The 21,375-nt window shown below is 42.6% G+C and overlaps 1 protein-coding gene across 2 annotated transcripts in view; it reads right to left on the bottom strand.

Moving 5' to 3' along the window:
• The window catches only part of CACNA2D3 (calcium voltage-gated channel auxiliary subunit alpha2delta 3), a 2,455,990-nt gene that overhangs the window by 1,130,699 nt on the left and 1,303,916 nt on the right, over positions 1-21,375 (bottom strand). The window lies entirely within an intron of this gene.

Genomic DNA, 21,375 nt, shown 5'->3' with positions numbered 1-21,375 from the left:
TTGAGGTTATTCGAGGAAATCCAAGGATATTCACCAATATCATGCATGATGAAGAAAAATAATTAAAAACCCATAATTTGGCCCTAAAACACCCCTCTGTCACGCCCTGGTGTCAGGGTACCTCCAACCTGACCCCTTACACCACTTATCATTTCTATTTTCAGCCCGTGGGACCCTCTCCCGTAACATATAATGGCAGCCGCAACTTTGTAGTCAGGTCGTGGCCAGCCACTTACAGCGCTACTACTATTTGTGCGCGCATTTGTGAACATTCGTGAATATTCACAATTTATTCGCAGCCAGAGATATATAAATTTGGATTTTTCTTAATCTCTCGTAAAATACTGACAAATGACCAAAATTGTAATCTGCATACAGACAGCTAACTTTTTGCCAAATCTGGTGTAATTCTGTCTAGCGGTTTGGACTGTAGTCGTGTCTTAAGGTCCAATGGGAATTAACATGCACAACTTATTTGACCACTCCTTTTTTCTCTGCCTCAATTGACTACACCGACACTTTGCATGTGCAGAAAGAATTACTGGAAAATTTTGTGAAGCTTCGTCAAATGATGCCAAAGATAGTGGCAAGTCAAAAAATGCTTTTTCTATGAAAACATGGTCCTAACAATAACTACCTTGGCGACCACTAGGAGGTAATATGAGCTCCTTAGTATATACTATACTATACTATATTCTTACTATATGTATATATATATATATATATAAATAAATAAACAAATATAACTATATTATATATATATAGTTATATTTGTTTATTTATTTATTTGCTTACTAATTCATTATTTGCATACTGGCTGAGCAATTACAGTTTAATGCAGTAGCTCAACCAGTCAAACCAACTATTTTAGACAAGAGAAAATCTTCCTTTTACATATTCATAACTCACTCCTATGATGCACTTGCAGACCACAACACAGGGTTCATGGTATTTCAAAGTAGGACATGTAGAAAATGTAAATTTACCATGATCAGCCTGTGACCAGCACCAAAAGACCATTTCCATTGTAAGAGGGCTGGCTGACCAATACTCATCTGGTACCAATCAGACATCTGATTAGTACCAGTTAGAATATGATTGAACCACCATTTTAATATTTATTAATGCCCAACCCAATGTTAAAGCTAACGTTTTGATAAATATTAAGGAAAAGTATGTTTTTCAAAGTTACCTTTTCCCATCCTGAAGCTCCTGGAGTGTAAATTACACTAGCTCTCTAGCAGTGGCTCAGTAAATGATCAGCTCTGATGAGTTGTGAAAATTGCTCCAGAAGCAGTGAAAAAGTCCTGGGTTTGGAAAGGTGTTTTGTTTCCTCAGGCAGAAAGAACAGTTGGGCTGTGACCAGGAACTTAATTTACTTCAAAGTGGCTTCCCCTGTCACACCTCTCCTGTCACAACTATCACAAGCAGATTTCAAATCATACCAGGACAGGCCTTTTTATGTCCTACAAGAAAGACAGATACCAAAGCCAGTGTGAGAGGGGAGTCTGCCCCACAACAGGTCTTGAGTAACCACTGAGAAGGGGCTAATCCATACCCTTGCCACACTCCTGGGTAGGCACACAGGCTCAGCACAAAGGAAGAGGGTATCTCCATCTTGGATTTAATGTATGAGGGGCACTGTGGGATTTTTTGCATTAGGGTACACATGCTGCAAAAGTGGATACGGTTATCCCTGGCAACATTTATTCTGTTGGTTAGGGAAGGGCCAGGAGTAATCCCAACCACAGGCTATTGTCAGGAGTAAATGATGTACCCTAAGATACTTTCTTCCTAACCCTGCTGGACCTGGGGAAGGACAGAAGAGGACTGGTCCTCCTGTCTGTGACCTCATAGGAAGCCTGAAGGGATAGATCTGTTCCCTCTCGTACCCTGGACATATAAGTTGACAGCAAGGGTCAGTTGACTGATCTCCTCTGTGGCTATAGGGACACAAAAGCTACAACAAGCCTTTTTTTCTGCAACACCCAGTATGATTTGTAACTAACCTGAACCCTGCATGTGGCCTTTCCTAAAGTGAGTGTTAACCCTTAGGTGCTATTTCTGAGGTCCTGTGGCCCAGGGCTGCGTCTAACTAGTCTAACTAGACTTCCAGTGACACTTCTGAAAACTGGGGACCTGGAAAATTTTTGTACTTCAAGAGAAGGACAGGGACAGAGCACCTGCCATTCTGATCCTGTCAAAACGTAACCTCACCGGGCTGAAGAAACAGGTTTGCCCTGCTCTGAATTTTGCTGCAGCAGAAAATCAGTTTCAGTGGGACCTTGTCAGAAACACAGACAGTAGTTCTGCCCAGCTGAAGGATTCCTAGCTCCGAAAAAGAGACTGAGGCTGTGATTTAGATATTGGCAGATGGGTTACTCCTTCCCAACGGTGACAGATATCCCATCCACCAAAATTGATATCTCATAGGACATAATAGGATTTAGATTTCGGCGGACAGGATATCCGTCTCCATGGCGACAGAGGAACTTTTCTGTCAATATCTAAATCAGGCCCTAATTCTGAAGATAGAAATTGTGACTAGTTGAATACACAAAATGTATCCAGCTGGCAAGCCAACATTCCTAGGCACGAAATTTGAATTTCTCTCTCATAGCTTTTCCCACCAAAAATCAAAGTCTTCAGCAGTTCCTCACCCATTGCATATTTGACTTCAAGAGGACTTCCACGGGTGCAGCCTGCTGCCTTGTCCCACTGAAGGATTATGACTTGGAAGAACAGCACTGGAATGCACAACACAAGGACCAGAGGAAAGAGGGGGGAGGTAATACGAGAACAAAAACGCATAACATGGGGAAGATGAGTAGAGGTTGCTGAGATAAAGAGGCCATACTGCCTCTTCCTCATAGGTTTTACACTGAGTACCAGTCAAAGTCCTGAAGAGGAAGCAGCACGTGCTGAACTGGAGCTGGTTGTGACCATGGCAGAAGAAAGTGTTCTCATATTGAAGCAATGTTCATTTCTTGCCAGAGTCTGCCTCCAGTAGCCACGCCTAAGTGTGCTACTCAACCTTTGAGAAGCACACTTTCTTTTGAAAAATTCAGAAACCAAAGATTAAACTGGTTTACAAAAAATACAGAAGATGCATGCTCAGGAAGAATTCAATAATTTATGAATGAGGATGTTAATGTTTTCATCATGTGAGTGTTGTCAATAACAAATTGGCTTAGCAAGAAGAAATGCTAGTTCCCAAATTGTTAGGTTGTATTTTTTCTTAGGCAAAGAACAAATCCAAACAGAACCTGTCTCCTTGCTGTGGCAAAGATATTCCTCGTTCACGCCATTCTATTGTTACTCATAATATTCCCCTATTTGTCAGATCTTACAATTTTATCTTAACAAAGTCTGCCCATTATGTTTCATTCTCCCCTTCTCTCATTTGATTCCCCTCTCCGTTCCCTCTTCAGAATGACAATGCACGGTGAGCATCCTCCTGACAGTAAGGAAATTCAGGGAGCAATCTGTTGTGTCAGTTGAATCCCTGATGCTGTTGTTTGTTTTGTTCCACCACCTCTCTCAATCTGCAGATCAGTTTTAATCTTTATTTCTCCCTTTGACTTTGTGCTCTCCTTGCTTTGGTCTCGCCACAGCTCTCCTTTCTCTTCGGAAATCCCTCTCTGCTGGTTTGCCTGCTGGATATTCAGCATTCTCCTGGACTCCATTTCCATGTGCACTTGATGCTTCCTGATTTCAGTTTTTTTCATTTTCTTCTCCCATTTTTTCAGGTTGTCTCTGCCTTCTCTGTCAGATGTATGTTCTTCGGGGAGATGAGCTTCACGTATTTCAAATAACTCCCCTGACAGACCCCATCAAAGGGACAATATAAATAAATTATAAAAAGGCTACCTAATGTTGAGGAACCCTTGCTGTATTGGAACATATGTAGCAAAACTACTCACTTTGCATGCTGGGCCTAAATTAACACAATTATTTTGAGTATCACACCTCTTCAAATTACAAGACTGCTGACTCGTTTAACAGTAACTGAAAATCCTGTGCTGTTCATGTTCAAACGTTTAACAGCAATACAAAGGGCATTCTGAAATCGAGAATTCAGGGACACTAGAATTATTAATAGACTAAAAGCTGAAATCTGAAATGTATCTTCAAATGAAATTCCACCACAGTAAGGGAACCTTCAAGTTTCCGATGATGTAACATGTCAAGAACTTAAGCTGAGAAAGAGATAGAGGATGGCATTTATGAGTTAATATAAAAGGATGATGTTTTTCAAATATTATGGAATAGGGTCTGAAAAAGATGTAGCACTTCATACTTTTTTTACCTAAAATCGATTTACCGCAGGTAAATATACTCAAATTGATGATTATCATTTGGATACATATGGCCTATAATCTGTATTTTACTTCATAAAGCATTATGATATTCTGATGTATTTTTCCTATTTACTGAGGAACCTCTTTAATGTATTATTCGATAACAATGACTATCATTAGGTCTCCCTCTAAGAAGCAACATATTACTGGCCAGACAAAAACGTGAACCTAAAAAAAATCTCTGGCCAGAACTGCAGAGCTAGCCAGATCCAAAGATAACAGAAAGACTGTCAATAAAGTACTTAAATTAAGTCTGACCAGACTGAGCTTTTGTGTTACGAAGCTCGGAGACCTCTGTGGAACCCATATTGTTTATATAGTTGCCTGGTAATTGTGCAAAATGCCTTGGGGTTTTGATCCTCATTTATCACGGGGAACACTGGTTATTTCTGAGTATGTTTGTGGTACCCACATGCTTCTGCCATCCATCCTGCACTTTCTCCCACCAAAGAGCCTCCTACTGGCTTCCTTGCATACGGGCTGTCAACTAAAGCTCATTTTTTTCCTAAGGGCACACAGGGATAACAGCACCTCCTACCTCTTGATAACGGCCCGATTATGCAGGTCTTGGAGATGGCTATGTACTATAAAACAGTGCCATTAGGGAGACTCCCTACCCCAGATAGTTATGGTGAGGCCTAGGTACTCTTTTCTCCAGGAGAATAATTGACGATTCCACTAGATTGAGGAGGACACCAGTAAACATGTGCATATCAGCCTGTGGTCTAACGTAGTCCAGTATTGTAAGTTAGAAGCAGAGCTGGGTCATCTTCTTTGTAGCAAGCCTTATTCTCAGTTTATCCCGCCTGCATAGGAACTTTTGAAGAGAGATGTAGAATGCTGTCATTAGTGGCACTCATACGTAATTTTGTGTTTATGCATGACCCCTCCACTTCTAAATTACACAGTCAAGGACCAGCCTACTGACTGATCTACCCTGCAAAGCATGCTGTGAAAGATCCATTGTCCCATTGGTCTTGTATTTTACCTCTTAACGATCAAAAGATCCTACTGATGAGCACTGAAGACAAGAACGCACAATCTTTCTATTCAGCTTGTGTGCTTCTCCTGGTATGAGTCACACAAATCTGCTGCTACCAGCCTCTAAAATCCCAGCAGAGAGTTGTACCTTTCAGGAATGGACCTATTTTTCTACCTGCTAGAGAGCAAAGCATATCAATAATCTTTACTGAAACAAATTGTGCACGAGTGAATTTAATTAGCGGGGGAATCTGAATATATAAAAAACGCACAACAAACTAACTTTAGATCTTATACAGTGACCCCGTACTGGGGCACACACCATTTAGCAATCTACAGATTACAAAAAGCCAAAACACCATTGTTTGTCAAGCCACATACAACCTAGAATGGATCCCATCTGCTGATTGGATTGCTGATGTGCAGATGACAAGATGAGTTAGATAATAGTCTTCCTCCTTCAGCCTACAGGTGTACATGCATGTTCAAATGCGTTGTGCAGAGCATACAAAAATACCCTTACCCTAGCTTCATAAGCAGGCTGCTGATGTTATACTTAAAGGTGGTCACTGTAGAGTGCAGCTCCAAACCAATTGCCTAGGAGCATTATAATGAATGAGACTTCATTCAGGAACCTCAAAGAACAGCAGGTGCAATAAAGTGTTTCATATGTACATTACATCATCTATATATAATAATAATATACCAGTGTCCTATTAAATGAAGTCTGTTAGAAATGGGGTCTTTGGTTAGTAGTAAGGTTACCCCCTGTCCAAGCAAGGACCCTCACTCTAGTCAGGGTAAGTCACACACACTCCAAATTATCCTGTGCCCACCCTCTGGTAGCTTGCCACTGAGCAGGCAGGCTTAACTTATTAGGCAAAGTGTAAAGTATTTGTGCAATAAATCATGCAATAACACGGTATAACACCACACAAATACACCACACAGTGTTTAGAAAAATACAGAATATTTATCTGGTTAAATGCAGGTAAGTACAAGTTGAAATATCACTTTAGAGAATGATAAAAAGAGTCAATAAGTGTCTCTTGCAAACACAAAGTACCTGGTTTGCATCTAAATTATCTGCAAGGGGCCACAGGGGAGGAGATGCTGGACCAAACGGGGAGATGTGCATTGGTTTTGTTCAGGCGCACACAGACGATACATCTATATTTTTCCACACAGTCAAGGCCTTGCGTCAATTTCCGGCACAATGACTTGGATTCTCTTCGGGTTGCGGGGTACTTGGATGCCCTGGGGACGATGCGGAGAAATCCTGGGCATGCAGGACGAAGTCACAGGAGCTGCGTTGGTCCGGTGGGCAATGCAGGGACATTTCTGCTGCACAGCAGGTGCTGCGTCGATTCTTCTCGCAGGAAGTCAGGCTGCATCATTCCGGCATGGCTATGCGTCAATCCAGTGGGCCGTGCGTCAAAGTTCCGGTCGCAACACTGGCGCTGCGTCAATCTCCTCTCAGGGAGCCGGGCTGCATTGTTCTGGTTTGGTGTGCAGTGATTTTCCCACCACGCTGCAGGCTGTGCGTCGTTTCTGGCAGGCTCTGTGTCACATTTTCGCAGCACAAGTAGTTCTTTGCAGGATAAAGTCTTTTTGGTCTTGAGACTTCAAGAAACATGAGGCAAGCTCTATCCAAGCCCTTCGAGAGCACTTCTCAGCAGAGCCTGAGGGCAGCAAGGCAGCAGGGCAGCAGTCCTTTGCAGAAAAGCAGTCAGGAGAGTCCTTTGGGCAGCCAGTCAGTTCCTCTTGGCAAATACCGAAATGTGCCTTTGAAGTGGGGGAGACTTCAAAGAGTGGCTTAGAAGTGCACAAGGTCCCCTTTCAGTTCCATCCTGTCTGCCAGGGTCCCAGTAGGGGGTTTGGCAGTCCATTGTGTGAGGGCAAGCCACTGTCCTTTCAAAGGTAAGTGTCAGGCCCTCCACCCTCCCAGCCCAGGAAGACCCATTCACTATGCAGAAGTGTGCAGGTGTGACTGACCATCCTGTGTTTGGGGTTGTCTGAGTGAAAGGCACAAGGGAGCTGCCAACTAACCTAGCCAGCCATGGATTGTAAGGCACAGAAGGATTTATGTGCAGAGAAATGCTCACTTTCTGAAAGTGGCATTTCTAGCATAGTAATAGCAAATCCAACTTCACGATAAAGCACAATTTTCTATTACCATTCTGTCCATACTAAATATGACCTGGTAACTCCTTTCAGATCAGAATCTACCACTCAAACAGTATATTAGGGTAGCCCTAATGCTATCCTATGACAGGAGCAGGCCTCACAGCAGTGTAAATTTAATTTAGGAGTTTTACACTACCAGGACATTTGGAACACACCTGTCTATGTCCTGCCTTTTACCCACCTAGCACCCTGCCCTGTAGGCTACCTAGGGCCTACCTTATGGGTGACTTATTTGTAGATAAAGGTGAGTTTAAGGCTTTGCAATTACTTTTAAATGCCAAGTCGAAGTGGCAGTGAAACTACACACACAAGTCTTGCAGTGGCTGGCCTGAGACATGGTTAGGAGCTACTTAAGTGGGTGGCATAACCAGTGCTGCAGGCCTCTAGTAAGTATTTAATTTACAGGCCCTGGGCACATGTAGTGCACTTTGATAGGGACTTACACGTACATCAAATATGCCAATTGGGTGTGAGCCAATGTCACCATGTTTTAGGGAAAGATCATATGCACTTTAGCACTGATTAGCAGTGGTAAAGTGTGCAGAGTCCTAAAGCCAGCAAAAATTAGGTCAGAAAAAGAGAAGGAGGCAGGCAAAACATTTGAGGGTGACCCTGCAGGAAGGCCATTTCCAACATATCCCCCTTCCAGCCTAAAGCCAGGGTAGGCTAATCAACACTCGGATGGACTTCCCTGCTTAAGGCAATAGAACATGGACTATGGCCCACTACTGCAGGGGCACTTGCCAGTTGTACACCTGTCTGAACTCAGTGAGGCTCCTCAGTCTATACTCTCTGGGGATACTGAACTGACCCATGGGGAACCCTTCTCCTCACCTGTGGAACCGATCTGTGAAGCGCCTAACTTTAATATGCTCACAGATGCATCCCAGAATGCAGACAGTACATCCATGGCCAACAAAGTGAAGTGGCCCATTCCATTCCTTGGGTCTGACTTCTGTCCCCAACCCAGGGAAAACTCTGTCCACAAGGAGAGTAACCAAAAGAGGCCACTGACAGCTCTCAGTGTCAGGAGCCAGGCCCCAGACCATCCACTGCTAAGTGGAGGCCCTGAGTGGGGCATTTGGATGAGCTTCTCCTCCAGCCGGGGGCTGGTGCACACAAGGGGCTCCTGAGGCATCTCAGAATGGGGGGCAGTAGCCCCAGGGGTCTTGCACCCCTTCTCCATCCTCACCTGTTCAGAGGTGGGTCCCTGATACTGGTCACTCAGCCCAGGGTCAGTACCCTGAGGCTGATCAGGGGACAAGGGTGAGTCCTCCATCACCTTGCCTCGACATCAGGCTCACGTACCCTCCTCTGGGGAGTGGTACTGCCAGATAGCTGAACTGTCAAGGCACCCTTAGGGGTGTTGGAGTAAAGCTTTTATAATCAAAATTAACATGAAATGTTTGCGAATTAATGTATAATGATGCCGCATAGAAAATGTATTGCTGTGTTTTAATAAAAGTGCGCTTGAAATGTGCCCACGGAGAGTGGCCACCAATGTATACGATGACTAGTGAAGAGGACTAATAATGAATTATTAATGTACTAATATGTGATTTTGTATTAGCATTTAGGATTATATGTTAAGGTTTGCTAAATTAATTACTAGGCCGTATTTAGCATGAGTCGGGGTCTAGCTGCCCGGTTTCATATTAAATGTGTTTTCTAACGTGCAATGTGCTGACTTGCTGAAGGACATGTAGCCCTACTTTTTGCAGAAGTTAGAAGATGTGTGTAACCGTAGTAAATTCTTTCTCATGAGACTCGACTTGCTCAAGGAGACATTCTTGCCGAATGCAACAGTGTAAACTTGCAACAGGTACAAGGTCGCCTGAACTGGTAAAGACAATGAAACTACTGACTGAGACTGGGAGAGTAAAAACTTGTACCTGACATTCTACCCATTGGAGACGTCAATTACCGGAGCCAATAAACTACGTGAGAACTGTTCTAAAGTGACAATCTTAATGAGGTGATTACCTGACCATTGGATGGAGATAATGATGCACCAAAACTTGCCCAATTGGAATTTAGGGGACTGTTCAGGGAAAAAAGATATAACCCTTCGACACGAGGGGGAATCAGCTAATATATGCCTTTCCTGAGCCATTGCAAGCCATTACGTGCCTTGCTATTACCTAGACACTTTGTCACTCTGTCTTAAAGACTTTGCTGTTTGACTCTTCAAACCATCCTTACCCTTGCATTGCGTGTTCTATACTTCTCCTCCTTATGAGGGAGGTATCCCTTATTAACCGGTCTTGCTGAATTTTGCTGTGTTTCCTGGCTGATGGCGAATCAACTGATGTCCTGAGGACGAAGACTGACTCTGTATGCTGACCCGTTACGGAGGGTAACTAAATGATGATAAAATAGTAATTGTCCGTTTGCCTTTCCTTTCTAGGTACCAACTGCTTCTTTTGATAGAGACCATAGTTAGATGTTGTCTAAATTTGTTTTGCTAAATTGTTTTGCATGAAGCCCAATATGCTAATGCTAATTCGAGGTTAGTTAAGGGATTCACTAAACAGACGCAAATAGACAAATGACTGGAGCAATGCTTTGTTGAATAATGCGCTAATGATACTCTGCTAAGATTAAACCATGTTGAAGTCGTGCTTTGTTCTAATGTTTATGATTTTTGCTTTGATGAAATCTTATTCGAGCTGCCATATTATAACCGTGTTGATGTGTTTTATGGTTTTGAGACTAATAAACTTGCTAGTAGAAGTGTAATCAAGAGGGAATAAATATCATAAATCTTACAAACTTTTGTGTGGTTATACATGACTGAAAGGTCATGGTGTGCTCCGATTCTTATAAATGTCATTATCCAAATTGAGTCAATCTGTTATGGTGAATATTGGTGATGTTATTGATCTGTTAATTGGCATATTGATTAATTGCCTCGTCCTAAGGTGTCTTCAATCAGGGTCAAAAGATTAATTGGCCTAAAACGAGTCCCAGACCAATCAAATTATCTAAGACGGGACGCGTTATCAGGGGCAACCCTCTCAGTTCTCCTGACACTAGGGGTAACTCATTCCCCAGAATGCAGTCAATGGGCAGCTGGGAAGTACTTTGACCCGCCTCTGGGTCACCTCCTCAACCCACTCTAGGAACACCAGGGCCAGGGGGCAGAGGAAATCCTCCCCATGGGCTGGAGTCACCCTACACACCTGGCCGGTGTACTGCCTGCTCTGGTGACACTAGTCTCTCCACCATCATGGTAAGACTAGCCCCATGTCCCTAATTGCGGTGACTGGGACCCCATTCACTCCCACCTGGTGGAAGTGACGACTCCCACCCTCAGGGATCACCAGCTTACCCTCTGAGTCCACCTCCCAACTAAAGGAAATGAAGGCATGGTCTACGACCTGCCCCTGGGGACTACTTTCCCCTAAGGCCACATTGGCCACCCCTGTAGAGGTCCCACCAGTGGGTGATTTCTTTGGACAGTCCCCTTTCCTGTGTCCTAGCTGGGAACACTCAAAGCAGCGAGGTTGGGAATGGGATGCCTTGGGCCACTGCCCACCAGAACCACCACCCTGTTTCTCAGATGGGGCATGGGAACCCTTTCCTCCCCCCTTACTCTGGGACTTGTCTGGGTCATCTCTAACCTTCCCCTCACTCAGTTGGGGAGAACTGGAACCACCCTTCTTGGGGTTACTGCCAGGTACCCTTTTAGACACTCTGGTGCTAGTCTAGAGGTCCGCCTCCTCAGCAAGCTTCCTAGGATCAGTCAGCTTACTGTCAACCAAGTCCTGGCGCAACTCTGTAGAACAAGGACTGATCATATGCTCTCTCAGTATTAAATTAAATAACCCTGTGTAATCATCTACTTTGCTGCCCCGCACCCATCCATTCATTGTCTTATTGGAGAAATCAAAACAGTCTACCCAAGTCGTGTGGAAAGTTTGGTGCTGTCCCTAAACCTCTGACGGTATTTTTCAGTAGTCAGCCCAAACTTGGCCAGTAGACTGACTTTCATGGGTGCACAGACATTCTGATCATGTGGATCTAGTGTAAGGAGTGTGTCCCTCCACACTGCTGGTACATGGAACCACAAGGCCGCCCCCCAGTGCTATTCAGGAACCCCATGAGCCCTTAGTGCAACTTTGTAAGCAGCTAGCCACTTATCAATGTGTACGTGTACTTATCAATATACTTATCAATGTCATCTTCCACCACACAACTGGGCTCCACATTTTTAGGTATACAAACCTTTCTTTCTCCAGCAGGTTCTGCATGTATGCTGCCACCATTACTGCTGGACTTAGACTGCTTTGCCTTGATTCCAGCTCCTTGAGACTCAGTTCATGAGCCAACAAAAGTTTATTTTCACCCAAGACTTTCTCAGCTGCAATTTGCTGGGCTGCTCTCTCAGCTTCAGCCTGTTTGGCTTCTATTTCTGCTCTCCTTTCCTCCTGTTGAGCCTCAATTATTAACCTTGCCATTTGTAATTGAAACTCTCTCTCCTCCCTCCTTTCCTCTGTGGTCAGGCCATGGTCAGAGACACTGCTCCCTGGTTTGGCAGGGGGCACAATTACAGTGGTAAAATTCTCCACTAATGGCAAAAAAATTCTCTGAGGGGCCATCCTCTGGACCCTCCTCCTCAACATTCTCATCAGAATGGGCTTCTGCCCAGGCCTTCAGTGCCTTTTGGAATTCCTCCTTTCTGGAGGCCTTCTCGGTAGGTACTCCCATATCCCTGCAGAACCCCTTCATCTGTTTGACAGTATATGTCTCCAGCATGGCTAGGTCAAAATCTTCATCTCCAGCTTCAGACCCAGCCAGAGACATGTTGAATGAGGATTTTAGTTGAAAAACATCAGGTAGAAAACAAACTTGCAGAAAATATAAAAATCAGGTTGACCTTCAACTCTGGGTAGGTAGTAAACACTTAGCTATTGTATGTCACTGCACAAATCCAAGTCCTATCCTCAACGCTGATGACCAGTGTTAGAAATGGGATATTTGGTTGGCAGTCAGGTTACCCCCTGTCCAAGCAAGGACCCTCACTCTAGTCAGGGTAAGTCACTCACAATCCAAATCATCCTGTGCCCACTCTCTGGTAGCTTGGCACTGAGCAGTCAGGCTTAACTTAGAAGTCAATGTGTAAAGTATTTGTGCAATAAATCATGCAATAACACAGTAGAACACCACAAAAATACACCACACAGTGTTTAGAAAAATATATAATATTTATCTGGTAAAATGCAGGTCAAAGCGATTAAGATGCAATAAACCGCCAGGGAAAGACTGGGGGAAAACAGGTACATTATCTGTCAGATAAGTAACTCCGCCATCGCGGCAGCGGTAGCCTGGCGGTGGCAGAGTTCCACCTGTGGGGATCTTGCCATGAACATAATATGGCGGTCTGGACCGCCATGTTCATAATGCCCGCCTTGGTCTCAGTTTAGACTTTTGGTCTAAACTTAGACCAAAAGTTTAACTTTACTTCGAGTAATGTTAGACTTTAGGTATAAACTTAGACTTTTGGTCTAAACTTAGACTTTTTATCTAAGTTTACCTTTGTGAATCGGCCCCAATGTCTGTAATAGCTAGGTTTTAAGAGGTGTAAATACTCTAATATGTTTGGTGAAGCCTCTGGTTCTCTCTGTCCAACCAGTGACGGCAGACAGACAAAAAGCGTATTGAAGCTAATAAATACCCTCACCAGAATTTGGCCATACTCTGTTCAACGCTGAAATAAGAAAAACACAACATTCAGAATGTCATGCCAAAGGATAGCCATCTTATAAAAGTACAAGTATAGATAGAGGTGGAAAAATACACAAGATGTGTACTGTCTCAATGTCTACACCCACTAACAACTGAAGTATATCAAGTAGCAATCCTATTACCCTGCTACCACACAACACAACATTCAGTTTATGGTAATTTGTAACACCATTAAATTAGTGTTCACAAACATTCTGCACCAATAACAATAACATACAAATATGTGTAAGATATTGCCACTAAAAAAAAGTCTGTATGCACCTGAAAATAAATGCACTGTGTTTAGACACTTAAGATCATTCTGAATGTGGTGGATTGTAAGGTGAAATGTACAGTAACACACAATTGAGGCAACCTTCTTACTCCAGGTCATTATGGACAATGACTCCAATCTGGCACTTTTCACCTGCAAATCATCGATTTGGAGGGGTTTTAGTCTAATGTGCTTAATAGAAGTAACACAAAGCAATACACTTCAAAATGCATTAGGTATTTATATGAACGTCGAGGAGAGAACACAGCTTCCATAAAAAAAACGTACCATCCGACATGATAAAACAATAACATGAGACCTCATTTTAATTATCTGCAGAGATGACCAGAAAGTCTGGCAGTAAACACATCAAGGATGTTGTCAGTTTAGAGGCGGAAAGCTTTTTAGCGATATCATCTTTATTGATAAATTGCTAGAGATGGCGGTAATTGCTCGTCGAAATGGTCATCCTGACACAGGATAAATGGATGTATTTGTCTGCTACTTTTTGGTAGCCATTTTTTTTGCTGACGCCTCAAAATTATGTTTCTCAAAGCCTCTTTCAAAGACCAAGGCTAATGCTCGCAGTCATAACAGACTTTACCTACCTATCCCTGTCGATTTCTCTGTCTGCAAAAAGCCCGAAGCAGCAATTAAATAAGCTTTGATTGCTCTGCCTTCAATACACCCACTTCTGAAAAAAAAATTACTCTTGCAGAAATAAGGTTTCAGGGAATATAGATACACAATTATGTGACTGTCTAATGATTATTGGTTTTAAAAAAGAATGTGAATATGTTCTTATTAACTGAATATGATAAAGATGGAGGTACAATTGGCCAAAAACGACTTTACCTGTTTCGAACACTTGAGTACAATTGTTTTTATTTATTGCAAAATGTGAAAGGGATGGAAGCGCGGTAAATCATTCAGTAAATTATTAGACAGACACTATTGCTGGAGACTCTTTAATTAACCTCCACTAAACAGTGATGCTGCATTAGCCATGCTTTGGCAGCCTCAGTATATCATCCCTGAGTCAAAGGCTACCATTGATGGGTGGATTCCCGACTCGTTAGAATTGTTGGAGTCATAAAGATAAGTCCTTGGGAAATGAATATTTGTGTAAGAATTACTAACAGGCTTCACACAAGAAATGAAGAACTCTGTGACTTGTAGATTTATGTCTAAATTAGGTGTACATTTGCTCTTTTTCATGAATTTATGATTTGCAAGGAGTATGCCTCTGATTTGCAAGGAGTATGCCTCTGCAATCTTTGGGAGTTATGTCTTTCTAGGCATACTCTTATTCTACTGCACACATTTCTACTTTATGGCAGTAGAAAAATACACACAACGATTCTCTATTGAGGAAGAACCCTCCCATGGTGGATTTAGGCCTTCTGTTACTAACCTGGCAACCTACGATAAAGAAGCAAAGTATGTACCCTTTGAAAAATCTGATCAAGAGGAAATCAAGAAACAAACTTTAGTGCTAATTACTTAGAGTGGGGAATAATTAACATAGACGCATTTCTATACTTGAGCCCAAATGTAGATGTGGACTAATAATTATTAGCAACCTAGAATGATGACGTGATACATTAATTTTTGGTGCCATGAAACCGAGTTCCCACTTCCCACACCAATTTAGAAAAATAGAGCAAATAATAATAAATTAATCAAGACCAAAACAACAAGAATCCAATCAGTAGAACAAGAGATAAGTAGATGTAAAGATTTCAGTGAAAATAGCACCAACCATAATTATCTTGTTGCGCTGGACCAGGACAAAGTAACAAGTTCAGGATGACCATGATGGAGCTTTACACTACCAGGATATGTACAACTTAAAACTATGGGCTTGCTTACGACCTTGGCGGATGGGATACTCTGTCAAAAATCTGATGGATATCCCGCACGCCGTTTTACAAGTTCTATATGATATAACAGAACATGTAATGGGGCGAACTGGATATCTGGCACGTTTGTGGTGGAGTATCCCATCCGCCAAGGTCGTAATCAAGCCCTATATGTCCTACTTTTTAAAAGCACTGCACCCTGCCTTCTGGTTTGTCAGGGCCTAAACTAGGAGTGACTTATATGTATTAAAAAGGAAGGTTTGAGCCTGGCAAAATATTTATATTGCCTGGCTGAAATGGCAGTTTAAAATTGCACCCACAGACTGCAATGTCAGGTGTGAGACATGTTTAAAGGGCTACCTAAGTGGGAGGCACACTCAGTGCTGCAGGCCCACTAGTAGCATTTAATTTACAGGCCTTGGGCACAAGTAGTGCCACTTTACTAGGCACTTACAAGTAAATTGAATATGCCAATTGGGTATGAGCCAATTAAACACTTTTCAAGTGTAGAGCAAGAGCACTTTAGCACTGATTGGTGGTGGTAAAGTGTGCCAGGAAAAAAATTAAGCAGCAAAAACAGGAGGTTGAAGGGAAAAAGTTAAGGGGGAACCACACCAAGGATGCCACATCAGCACCCAACATTTATGTCAGATCATATGGCTGTGTTCAGAATTTAAAGGTAAATGTATGAAGTGATGTGTTAAGGCTCAAATATTTACAACATTTTTGGTTAGAATTGCCTATGTATTCCTTTCCCTGTATACTACTTTAACATTCTTGCATAGGCATTATTTTTCATTAACACCCTTATATTACCTGTGCTTAAACTTGCCTTAGTCATCTGGTACCTGAAATCTGTCTCTGGGTCACAGTCTGGTGTTGCAGTTGGTCATTGTGTATTCTTCCTAGACAGCCAGACAATGAAGAGCTTAGGTTTGACTGAATGGGACATCACTGGCAGGATCTGAGGGAGATGGTGGGCCCACTCTCACTTACACTTGAATAGGCTGTGTCTTGTCGCCACACAAAGGACTGCACCCCCCCTATATTTATTCTGAAGCCAAGAAAGCAGGGCACCTGAGCACTTCAATGACATGCTTCGAGAAGCTTCTCCCCACTTCAAGGCTACACCTGGGTATAAATACTGGACCCCAGACACCACCACTTCAGTATACTTGGGGACGTGTAGAAACTCGGCCAGGAAGACGGATTGCTGTTGAAAGGATTTGCTGCATGGATGGGACCCAACCCAAAGACTTGCATTGCTGCTGCACCCAGCAACAGTTTGGGAACCTCCACTGTGTGTAATATACTCGGCACAAACCCCTGCATCACTCATCAACGACAGCCGGACTCTGAATCAAAGTCTTGCAGGTCTCAGGACCAACACATCACCCTGACTGAGCGATGCATCCTCAACATCAGACTTCACATCAGAAGCCTCTTTGACGCAATCCTGGACAACAATGCAGGCCCTCGCATTGCAGCCTTGCTACATCTTGGAATTGATGCATTGCTTTGACTGCGTGATGTAGTTACTTGCTGTGATCTGCAAACCAAAATTTAAGGTACTGTGTTTAGCATGCCTAACTGGGTCCCTCTAACTGGCCACACTCCATTACAGTCAGCCTGAATTTGTGACTTTGTCCCTATCTGGCATGACCAGATGTCCACAATTGACACTTTGTGCTTTTTGGCACTTTTGTTTACTAAAGTCTTTCAAATTGCATATCTCCAGTAATTTTTTATTTTTCATTTTGGTCTTGCTCTGTTTATTAGAGAAATTTCTATTTGTTTGACTTGGTGTGGTACCCTTTTTGTGTGGTATTTTCACTTTATTACTGTGTGACGTGTTGCACACATACTTTACACATTGCCTCTGAGTTAAGCATGACTGCTCTGTGCTCAGCTACCAGAGAGTTGAGCACAGGTTGCTTTAGGATTGGTGTGTGCCTCACCCTGATAAGCACTGTGGTTGCTGCTTGCCCAGGGTTCACACGCCAGACAACCAACAACCCAATTTTTCACAGTGGGTAAGTGTTGCAATCGTTCCACATGAGTCTAGTCAGATGCCATCCTTTCTTTGAATGCTCCTTGATTATGGACCATGTATTTGCTGATTCCTTTCACAACAGAATCATGCTCCATTCTTGCATTTCCTTTTTAATATCCTCTTTTGTCAGTCCAGGCATTCTCTCTAGATGTTCCTCTGCACACTTCCGTTACTTTGCCATGCCTATTTCTCTTACTTGAGAGATGAGTCATAGACTGAAAGTCATGCAATGCACATGGAAAGGGACATGCGTCTATTCCATCATCTCAGCAAAAAAACTGCCATCAGTCAAACTTGTCATAAAGGATGGATCATTCTGTGAGCATGCAGAAGCAAGTTTCCAAGATGTCTACAATAATATATCCCCATGGGCCCTGGTTTTAGGGGGAGAGGGCACAACCTCAAATGAAAAAGCCTTGATTTCTAATCCCCGCCAGCCCAGAACCAATTAGACAACCAAGCCCATGTTAAAAGCTACACCTGGCCTCTAAAAACATATTCTTCATAAGTAGTGTATCAGCTGGTGGAAAAAGAAAGAAACTTGACATGCTCAAGATTGTCATGCTTTAGCTTATATCTTGCAGTTCAAAATGGGAGCCCAAGGAGAAGAAAGAGGATGGAAATACAGTGAGCAAGAGAAAGAGAAAGTTAAGACTTAGAAGAACCCTCAAAATAACCAATTACTAAAACCCATAATCCACTAAGGAACCAACTACATAGCCTATTACTGAAAGTCAACAATCATCCAACAACAAGCCCACTTTGGTGGTTCCAATAACCCCAGCGTGGCAATAGGATCACTTATAACCTTCCCCAAGTCTATTGACCAGCACTAGCATGGTTCAACAGTCACAGATTGATTTTCAACCCATATGAACTATGTGCACTGCCCACAGATAACTGAGATGTGTTAGCTAGAAATAAAGTAACCTTGCCTTTATATCTTACTATTATTGTGATACAAGACACTTTACAATTAAGGGGTTAAGTGTAACAAGAAATATCAAGAGCCAAGACTAAGAGTTAACTATTAGCAGAGCTATTGAGGAATTTGTCGGTCCACCCCCTCCACCGAAGGGCAAACTGATGTCTAGAAGAAGGTACCACAGAAGACGTTTTGAGTACTTACATGAAGAAATATCACATGTGTCTGAACTTGTAAAAGCCAAAAGAGAGCAATCCAAGCATGGTTGGGGCAGCAATTCCATAAACTATTCCCTCCAAAAATTCATTATGTTCCTGTCACACATAAGTGGGAAAGAACATGATGTGAATACCTATGTATATCACTTGTCTTTGGCGCTGATAGTGACGCCTTCACAGAGTGGACCTGATAACGTGAAATCAAAACATCTTCCTAACTAAAAACATATTACCCACCCTGGAAGAAATAAATAAATAAATGTGCAAAAACAGAGCAGGCTAAGTAGGTTAAAAATCACTAAGTGACAGGGCAGAGACCTGCAAGCCAGAAGGCTAAGCTATTGCCTGATTCCCAATAAACCCAAATGGAACCACTACAATGGAATCAGGGACAACATTTTACTCTCTCCTCATTCTTATAACTTGGACCTTTTCCTTCCTTAATTAAGAGTGTGCTGGTGATGACAGCTATGGACACTGAAATAACCATATCCTCTTTCTCCTGTAGAAGAATGCTATCTCCGTGAAATAGGCTTATTAATATTCAGGACTTTGATCTACCTGGTGTGGGTCACAGGGTGAGTTTCATAAATGGCTGGCTCACAGAGAGCTTTTACGTACATTTATTAGAGAAGATATCTAGTACAAATGGCATCTTAGATCTAAATAATGGGCCAGTCAAATGTATGCAAAGGGGATACACTGGTCCTGGAAATGTGTGCCAATGCAAAATGACAGTTTAATGCAGTTTAAACTTCATGTGCAAACAAAAAGAATAGGGCTACACCTCACACATGCCTCCCAAAAGGAACAGTTCCTTTCAGTTCAGTTTGGGACCCATTTGCAACAAAGCTACATGTGCAGAGAGGCTAGGCCAGGTACCTCAACAGACTTCACTGCATTGAGGCTCTCCTTCATAACCATCTGTACATCTTCCTGAGTGATGGACACATCACTAGGCACCCATTGCTATTCATTGATCAGAGTCGTTCTCTCCATAATTGTAACTGGCTGGTATACTTTTTGGATTTTTGGCCTTGGATTTAGCTCCACAGACGAATCACCTTTAATCGTGTGTCCGCCCTTCGAACCTTAGGCCACAGTCCACAGTGCCCAACATACACACATGCTTCAAGACTGCGTCCAGCATACAAATTTATTTTTTGTGAACACTGTCCTGATGATGACCTGATGTCATTAATACAGGTGGAAATGCCTTCGACACAAATCGGTGGATGTGTGGCTTCTAGCAATTAACATGCTTTTGTAAAATTGTATCCTCCAGTTTTCATGTAGTCGTTCCGTAAGAAGTTCTAACTCCCTACTGCTAAAGCCACAGAAGTTAAAAAAACATACAACGATCCCTCTGTGGTCTAGCCCCTAGAATATGGAACACACTAACACCTGAAACTAGAACAAATCCATCCTATAACTTCATCAGGAAAGAAGTAACAATGATTCTTTTGAATAGATTCTTTCTGTAGTCATCTATAAACATTAAGCTGGATCTTTTTCATGTGGACCCCTCGGGATAATGGATCTTCCAAATGGTTTTGATATACTGTATCTAAATTTAATATGTGTTTTTTCCCTCCTGCATTTTCTCCAGTATGTATGACCTGACTGCTACTTGTACAGTGCTCTGACGCCATGAAGGGTCATGTTTGCACTATATAAACCTCTGCAGCTAAATAAATAAATAAACTTAAATTCAAAGACAACAGAAGCAGGCATGTGTTCTACGTAAAAAGGCATGAATCAGGAAGATAAAACACAGCCATTATTTTGACCAGGGAAGTGAAACAGATGAAAAGTCACACTAGTGAATCTAAAATTCCTACTTGCACTACTAAAAATCTACATGAGAGCAATAGCACTGATAGCCCTATTCTGCCCATCTCAGTCTCTTGAAGGAGACCGCACTCCCATACCTGTATAATAAACAGACGTTTTCTACTTTTGATCTGCTGGCAGTCCTCCCAAGTATATGGATCTAGGAGACCAAGTTAAGCAGGCCAGCGACGACATGATACAGTGTAAGATAGCTGGCTGGAATGTCCCCTCTACCTTACTTTGTAGCAGTGTGTTGTTTTATTTCAAAATGCGTTGACAATCTGAGAAGTGCCCTAACATGATAATGCATCTTTTCTTTTCTGTTTAAGATAGACATCCTACTCTTGGACATGCAATGCTTCTTAAATTACCATGTACATCCTTTTACAGCCTTGGGCTGAGCACAAGATGAAACGTTGTACAAAAGAAATAATAACAAATCCTGCATGGAAGGGAAGCTGATACAAATTATAAAACATCTCCACTAAAATGAAGCCTTGCTATAATAATAAAAAAATAATAAATGAAATGGACTAAATAAAAGGGCACAGGCCACAGGCCCAGAGCTAAAATAAATGTGCCCATGCAAAGCAATAAAATAAACCCACAACACCACTCAAGCTCTCTAGAGTGAGGCACTCATTTTGTGCTTGGCAGAACTCCTCTCTGGTGGGTCTACGCTCTACTTGCCACCCAGCAAGCTCAGGCAGGTCACCCAGGGTGGCATTTTCCTCCCCGGTATGCACAGGGGCATCCTCCTCAGCTGCCCTGTCAACCTAGACTGTGGGGAATTCAGGGCCTTGTTTACCGTGCCCCTTGCCCCTCTCCTTCTAGACAGCTGTCTGGGTCATTGTTACAGGCTCCAAAAGTCCTTAACTCCCTTCTCAGGCAGAAATGGACCTTGTGGTCATATTGTTTCTTTTATGAAATCCCAACATTTTCAAGTGTGATCTG

This window comes from Pleurodeles waltl, chromosome 9, assembly GCF_031143425.1.
Source record: "Pleurodeles waltl isolate 20211129_DDA chromosome 9, aPleWal1.hap1.20221129, whole genome shotgun sequence".
NCBI lineage: Eukaryota > Metazoa > Chordata > Amphibia > Caudata > Salamandridae > Pleurodeles > Pleurodeles waltl.
The sequence above is the reverse complement of the archived record's forward strand: the minus strand, read 5'-3'. Positions and strand labels throughout refer to the sequence as shown.